Below are 8,022 nucleotides of genomic sequence, written 5' to 3'. Positions count from 1 at the left end.
GGCTGCTACAGAGCATCAAACCACATGTTGTCAATCATGGAATATCCACTAAAATATGTCATTTAATCCATTTGTATTCACAATTGCCTAAGAATAAAGTGGGTCACACCAGTGACTTCAACTGAAAGCTTCATATGAAATCATGAGCTGAATGACAAAATTTCTGATAACTGAGAAAGACACAGTGGATTTCACCATGTGCTTTTCTTCATAGATCCTCAGGAAACAGGTAAAAGGGAGTCGAGTGATGTCATCAGTGTGATTTTTATTTTCAAAATAAGAGATTTTTTGTTACACAGAAACACCAGTGACACAACATCTGGGGAACTTTCATTATATATTTTATAATAGTTATTTTGCATTTGTTTTCTTTGTGTCATTTTAATCATATATTTAATTCATGTATAGATTATTGCAGTTAAAATGGCAGAAAAACATTTTTTTAACCATAAAATATGGCACTCAGCCGTTACACATGACTGTGAGGTTGAGCCTTCTGTGGTGCTTGAAATTCTACAGAACTGATACCAAACCAATATTGCTAAATTGATTGTGTTTATTGATTGTGTTATTGTTAAAATAACTTCAAAATATAAATAAATTGTAACCCTAACGTTTTTCAACTGTAATAAATTTGTAAATGCTAGGGACACAAAAATGGACATTTCCGCAGAATGATAGATGGTTCTCTGTGTATGGTTCTATAAAGAATTTTTGAAAGTGGTTCTATATAGCACCAAAAAGGGTTCTTCTATTGTTGCAAGCTTCACATCATAACAATAGAAGAAGATTTTTGGTGCTATATAGAACCATCTTCAGAAAGGTTATATACAACCATATACAACACATTTTCCATCAGTCTGAAGAACAATTTCATGATGCAAAGAACCATTTAAGCATAAAGTGGTGCTACATAGGACTCATGATTCTAAATAGAACCATTCCCTTTACTAAATAACCCTTAAAGAACCATCTTTTTAAGAGTGTAGCCTGATTAGCTAGCCTAAAAAAAGTTCTTCCCTTCTACCTTTGTGAAAAATAATCTTAATCTCAATACAAGTTTGAAAAGGTTCGAAGAAAAAAGACTTATAAATGTAGCTTTACTTCATCTGGCTAGCATGGCTAGCGCTAGCCTCTTTCAAATGCCTTTTAAACACTGTTTAAGCCGTAAACATGCTACCAGTGTTTGGGGCATAACATACTTAGGATGCAGGGTGGCACACAGCATACAGAAATATGATGTCTTGTGTTGAAGGTGTACACAGTAAGGAGGAGTTACCTCTGAAGGTAAAAGCAAAGACAGAAAAGTACATGTAGACGTGCTGCGCGTTCCATCCATTGCATATCTACGTGCCGACTGCCTGAAAGACTAGCACATCCTGTGGAAAGGTAAGAGATAAGTCCTTTTTCATCTCGCCATTGGCTTTATGGGACAGCAGAGCAAAGTGTTATGACTGTAGCCATTACTGATTTGACATTATAAGAGGAGACGTCTCTTCAGTATAAAGAGATACTATATGGAATATCAAATTATTTTGATGTTTTTGTTTAAAATTGCATGATATTATCCTGCATGATTAGATGTGAAGGTGAAATCAGGCTGAATAAACTTGGCCACGCTTCCTCAGAGATATAATTGGACACTGGCTAAAGTAAAGTTGCCAAAAGAGGTTTATTGGAGTGAACATTCGGTTCCGTAAAGAACCTCTTGATGAATAGTTCTTTACAGAAGCATTGTTGAAAACAAGATATGTGCTAAGAGTGTGAACCTACACATGGTGCAAGCCTTTATCAACAAGGGCTTTCCTAGAAACATACATCTAAGCCAAGAACCACTGAAGAACCTGTTTATTATCTGCTGTAATTGGGTAATGTTTGGAGATACTCCAATGGGTAACCCATGCTAATGCATACATTCTTAAAAAATAAGGGTTCCAAATGGAACCATGCTGCTTTAGAATGGACGCCATAGAAGAACCACTTTTGGTTTTCTCAAGAGCCTTTTGCTGTAAATGAAATCTTTTTTTAAGATGAAAGATCCACCACGTAATGTAAACGTTCTAGACTCGTGGTCCACCAATCCTCCTCCTGGAGATCTACTTTCTTGCAGAGTTTAGTTCCATCCTGCATCTAATAACACTAATGCATCTGATCCAGCCAATCAAGGAGCTCATTAGCTTGAGCAGACTGTGGTTGGAACTGCACTCTGCAGGAAGGTAGACCTCCAGGACCTGTTCTAGACCAATTAAATGTTCTTCTAGAACCCTACACCTAACAGTTTAATTTTAAGAGTGTAGTAGAACTGTTTGCTCTTAACTTGCTTTACTAAGAATGCGCAAGTTTTGCTTTTGTCCAGGTTGGAACTTTAGCATTAACTTTAGTCTCCAAATGGTCCTCCAAGATACACATGCAATTGATACCAGTGAAAGCCAGAGGTGGTTGTCCTTCGATTCAAAAGAACACTGAGTTAATATCCTCACCGTGGAAGGGGGCCCAAAATTTCCAAAACAAGCCCTGATACTCGTACGTGATTACAAGGGCACACCAAGGGTATCCTGGAGCTTGCTGTGTCCTAGCAGCTTTGACCCATGGTTCTCTTGTTTACTGTCAAAACACCCGCGCTGATCTGTCTCAGCTGTTTCTCCAGCTGTATCTACTCAGCAAACATTCCTTCTCAAATCCTCATGTTATCCATTGATATGCATTCGTGATTGAAGATAGCAATGGGCAAAAAAAGTGGTGGTTTGATGGTTTGAAGCGAGTGACTGGACACTGCATGGTTTTAATGACGATCAATGTTCCCTATCTGTATTTTTGGATGTGCAACTGACAAATGCAGGTTCTTAGATTTGTTTCTGTTTGTGTCAGGAGGCAGGAACTGGCAAGATGAAGGGCTTCACTGCGCTAGTTCTCTTGACAGGTAAATCCCTTTCCTTCCTTAAAGGGAGTCCGCAAAAACGGCATCGTCCACAGGCCTGAAGGGCATCTGACGTAAATGTGCCTGTGGCAATAACAGAATCTGAGAGGTTGTTTCCAAGGGGATTTTTGCCCATCCTTCCAATGAATCATGATTCAAAATGTGATGGACCACTATCACATTCCGCTTCACTTGATTCTACTGTGAAGTTGCACCAAAAATGGTCCTATATAGTACCAAAGAAAGGTTCTTTGACTTGTTGCAATAGTGGAACCCTTTTTGGTTTTAAAAGGATCTTTGAAGAACCACATACAACAGCTATATTCCTTATATAGAACCTTTTAACCATGCAAAGAATCATCTATGCATTCAAATGGATCTTTGGGTGGTTACGGTTGGGTATAGAACCATTGTTTTTAGTAAAGAACACTTAAAGAGCCCTTTGTTAAGGGTGTAGGCACATGTGGAACTAATGACGGATAGGCCTATGTCCAAAATGCTAACTTTATATTGGAAGGAAGGACGTTCTTACCCTTTAATGTATGCTAATGTAATGAGATTTTACATTAATAAGTCATTTTAGACAATTTCTATTGGTCTATTCATCATGAAATGATGACAGTGTTGAAAAAAAGTTGCAAGTTGCAAAAAAAGCAACAAAGTTTTGATCTGATGGTGACAATATGTAATAGTTCTATATATCTGAACTATATTGCTGATTTCTCAAGAAAAGGACAAAACATTCTAAACATAGAATGGAAGTTGAACCCCTTAACAAGCCATGGGTCCACCATGTTTTATAACATACTTCTATAGCCTAAGAATAGCTCCATTAGTTTGCACTGAAGTCCCTGTAGTTACTGAATAATAAGCCTTAGTATGTAATAAGCCTGAGATTTTAAGGGGTAATGTAAAAAGTATGTTGCAAGTCATTCTGGACCATTTCTATTGGTCCATTTACTGGGAAATTTATGACCAATGTAAAGAGCTGATGGTACTGTAGATGCGAGTATATAGAACCTTTTTGAAAAGGGTTCTATATGGCAACAAAAAGCGTTCTTCTATTGTGACGACGTCAAGCTTGTAACAACAGCAGAGCTTTTTTTGGTGCTATATAGAACCCATTTCAAAAAGGTTCCATATACAACCATCTACAGCACATTCTGCAGTCCATGGTTGACTGTTATGGTTCTGTATGGAACCATTTTTACTTTACTAAAGAACCGTTGACGAACATCTGTTTTAAGAGTGTGGGTACAGTTCTTGTTTGTCCAGTACTGTTAAAATATTGTACACATGTTCCAAACTAGCCTGAAGAAAAATCCTTTTTTGGAATGTTTAGTGCTGTAATTCACAGTCACATCCAAAGGTTTTGGCACCCCTGGTCAAATGACGTTTTATGGATTTTCTATGTAAAAACGAGTTAGAGAACAAACTTAAATACGGCATTTTTCTGTGGATTTTAATGGATAATCTCTGTTTACATGCTGAGTATAACATATAAAACCTCATTTTGGTCCAATATGTAAAGCAAACAAACAGTAATTGTGTACTGAACTGTGCAGGAGGATGTGTCAACTTATTTTTAATGTGTTTTGACCAGGGGCTGCCCAAACTTTTGGACTATAATACTACACAAAACAAGACATTTCTGTATGTCCATCTTTTTTAGACTGTTTTTTTTATCCTTCTAGTTTTCAGTGCATTCCTCAGTGAAGCTGAAGCAAGTAAGCAAAGATGCTTTGGTCTTTTCTGTTGTCAGACTTGTTCGACCAGCCACTCTTTCCTGGCTTAGCGCATTAGTTTTCCATATACAAACAATAGAAACTAGTGTTTTCAGCAGTTTTAATAGTTTCCACTGTGAAGGATCTGGCTAACTCCCACTTCTCCATTTCTCTTTCCTCTTCTTCTTCTGCACAGATCCATTTGTTTACAGTAAGTACCTCAGACCTTTTTGTCCTAGACCTATTTGCAGACCCACATGCTGGTGGAGAAGTCACTTAAGGCTTATCTAACTCATCTGAAGTTAGAGAAAAAACGCAGCTTTAACATGTTTATGGTGACAACCTACGATTGTTCCTTTAGACTATGACAGGCTGCGGATTGGAGGCATTATCTTCACAATCCTGCTTGTAATAGGAGCCCTTTTTGTCCTTTTTCGTAAGTCTTGATTCTTTATATTTTTCACATGTTCAAACTTTTCTCTCTCTTTTTTTTATACATTGATCTAACTTGAACATTTCTCACCCACAGATGACAAATGCGGAAAAAAGAAGTGAGTCCCTTCCCATTGGATTTCCACACTCACAGTGTCTAGGACTGGACACTTCATTAAGTCCACCTCCTTGTTTCTGTGCTCTTTGTTCATGTTATCAGCTCCACTGACCACATAGGTGCACTTTGTAGTTCTACAGTTACAGACTTTCTCTGCATACTTTGTTACCCTGTTCTTCAATGGTCAGGAGCACCACAGAGCAGGTGGATCATTCTCAGCACTGCAGTGACACTGACATGGTGGTGGTGTGTTAGTGTGTGTTGCGCTGGTACGAGTGGATCAGACACAGCAGTGCTGCTGAAGTTTTGAAACACCTCAGTGTCACTGCTGGACTGAGAATAGTCCACCAACTAAAAAATCCAGACAACAGCGTCCTGTGGGCAGCATTCTGTGACCACTGATGAAGGACTAGAGGATGACCAGCACAAACTGTGCACTAATAGGTCCTATATTTTCTCAAAAGGGACTAATGGCATTTCTTTCACACCTTTGCCTGAATAAGGACAGTTAACATATATATCCATTAACATATAAAAACTTGTACATTTTTGCTTGAATTCCTTCATTGTTCCTTCAGATCAATGCTGTGATCTGCCAGTCCTTTGTGATTTGGAGTGGAATGTCTTTCTTTATAAGAAATCACAAATCCAACTTACACAACTTTCCCCTTACGCCAAATGTAGTCGGTCAGCAAAGACCTCTTTTGTGAACTTTGCTTCTTTAGCTTTGGACTGGACAAACTATGCCTCATAGCCAGAAACAAAAGAGGCAGCCATCTTGAAGCCTCAGTATGTCTGTAGTTTGTCCATTTTTGTAGATAACAGGTATGTCATACAGTGTCAACAGCCATATTAGTCAATTTGAGACTACTTAACAACTCTACATGAGGCACCATGAACTTACATCATGCTTATCACTTACATGGCATTAAGCAGGAACTCTTACCCAAGGTGCTTTGTTGTCCACTCAGAGAACATCCAAAATACCCTTGTTATGTTATAGTTTCTGCTAAATCTGGTAGATGCACAGTGTTGCCATCAGAGCAGCGCCCCCTGGTGTACAGGGGGGGGGGTTAAGTGCCCGTCCAGCCACCCTTAAGCTAAGATGCTGCCAAAATACTGCCAGAAACAAGAGCTAAATAAACAGAAATAAGACATAACATACATTTAAGATTGTTCATTATTGTTGATTTACAAAGAAATTGGTCTGCAGTCGGCGTTTGAAGACAATGAGGGAGTCTTTTTGCATCATGGTGCAACTGGTGGCTACAATATTTCATTACATATTACTTATATTAGCTTTGAAACACCAAAACTAAAGAAGAAATTTTTTGGCCACCAAACATGTCTTGGCTTATAGACCTCATTTGGGTAAAGTGGAAAATTCTTTAAGTTTGATTTTTGGCCCAAACATCGCTTTAAGAAAAGAAGTTACCAAAAAGTTGACCTGTTAGTATCAGAAATACAACTGCAATATGTTGTGGCTATACTGGTCAACCCCAAACACAAGATGTCCAACAAGGGTCACTTCTTGAACCAAAGATGTTTTGATATGCCTGTTTATGAAGAAAATCATGTTTCTCTCTTCTACAGGAAAGGTGAAGAAGAGGCCAGTCAGATTTAAACATCTCAGGAGGATCCCACCAGTGTCGGCCTTCAGTTTTGAAATCATGGGAGTCTTCCAGTATGTGGCTGGATGAGACGTTTGCTCTGTCTGACTGCTCAAAATAGCGCTATTTTTACTTCTTCCTTATTTTTTATTGACTTGCAGCTCTTGGCAACTGGTGAAATGGGGCTATTTTGATGCAGTCCAACAGGGCATCTGTTTCTTTTTGGGATGAGCTGGGACGAGAGTAGCCTCTAAAGTCATCTATCATTATTTTAACTCTTTAAACTGGGAATATCTTTGAATGCTTTTGCTGTACAAAAGAAAGGCAGGGATTTAAGCGGTCATGCAGAAAATCAATTGAAAATAAAATCAAATTTAGTCTTTATGCCTTGAGGCTCTTTTCAATGTCATTCTGTGGGGATTAGTATCGTACTTTGAGTAGTATGAAGTACAAGAGTATTTTCAAACATTTTAAGATTAGATTTGACAGCAATCCTTGATCAATAGAGCATAATTGGCCTCGCTCTGGGTGGGTAGGATGACCCTCCCTCTTCCCACATCATTCAGTGTGATGCTAGCCAATGCAGGTGTCTGTTAGCTGATGTATCAGAATTGGCAATTAGTGCTCTCCTTCAAGCGTGTAGAGTTGTCCAATGACGTTGCATTAGCAGCAGATGTGGTGGTGCTTTACACACGCTAGCCTTCGCCCTCCTGCCTTGGTAGCATTGTGTGATTGAGGGAGGCCTAGCTAGTGGGTGGGAATTGGCTGTGGCTGATCTGGGGGCAAAAATAAAAGAATAAGGTGCATTTGAGCTCTTTAGTGTGTGCTTGTACATGTACTATATCAGTATATTAAAGTTGCACTGTGATTCAAATATTTCCATTTTTTGAGTTAGATGCTGACGTCAGTCTTACTGTGGCCACCATGTCAGAGTGTCCAATGAAACAATGATCTAATCTTGTCAGTACCTTAAAACCTTAAAATCAACGGTACAATTTGAAAACACTGAATATGTACAGTCTGGACAGGGCAGGTCTAGGTAATGATGTTGGAGAATTTTAGTAGCTGTCCTACTGGCCTTTACAGTCTGAGGAACAAACATTAAAACCAGACTAGCTGTATTTTGCTAGGAACAAAAATGCAACAAAAATTGCATATATTGCATGTATATTATGATTAGTCACATTACATATTAGTTAGACTTTAAAATGGAATTTAATC

This window comes from Colossoma macropomum, unplaced genomic scaffold, assembly GCF_904425465.1.
Source record: "Colossoma macropomum unplaced genomic scaffold, Colossoma_macropomum, whole genome shotgun sequence".
In the NCBI taxonomy this organism is placed as follows: domain Eukaryota; kingdom Metazoa; phylum Chordata; class Actinopteri; order Characiformes; family Serrasalmidae; genus Colossoma; species Colossoma macropomum.
The sequence above is the reverse complement of the archived record's forward strand: the minus strand, read 5'-3'. Positions refer to the sequence as shown.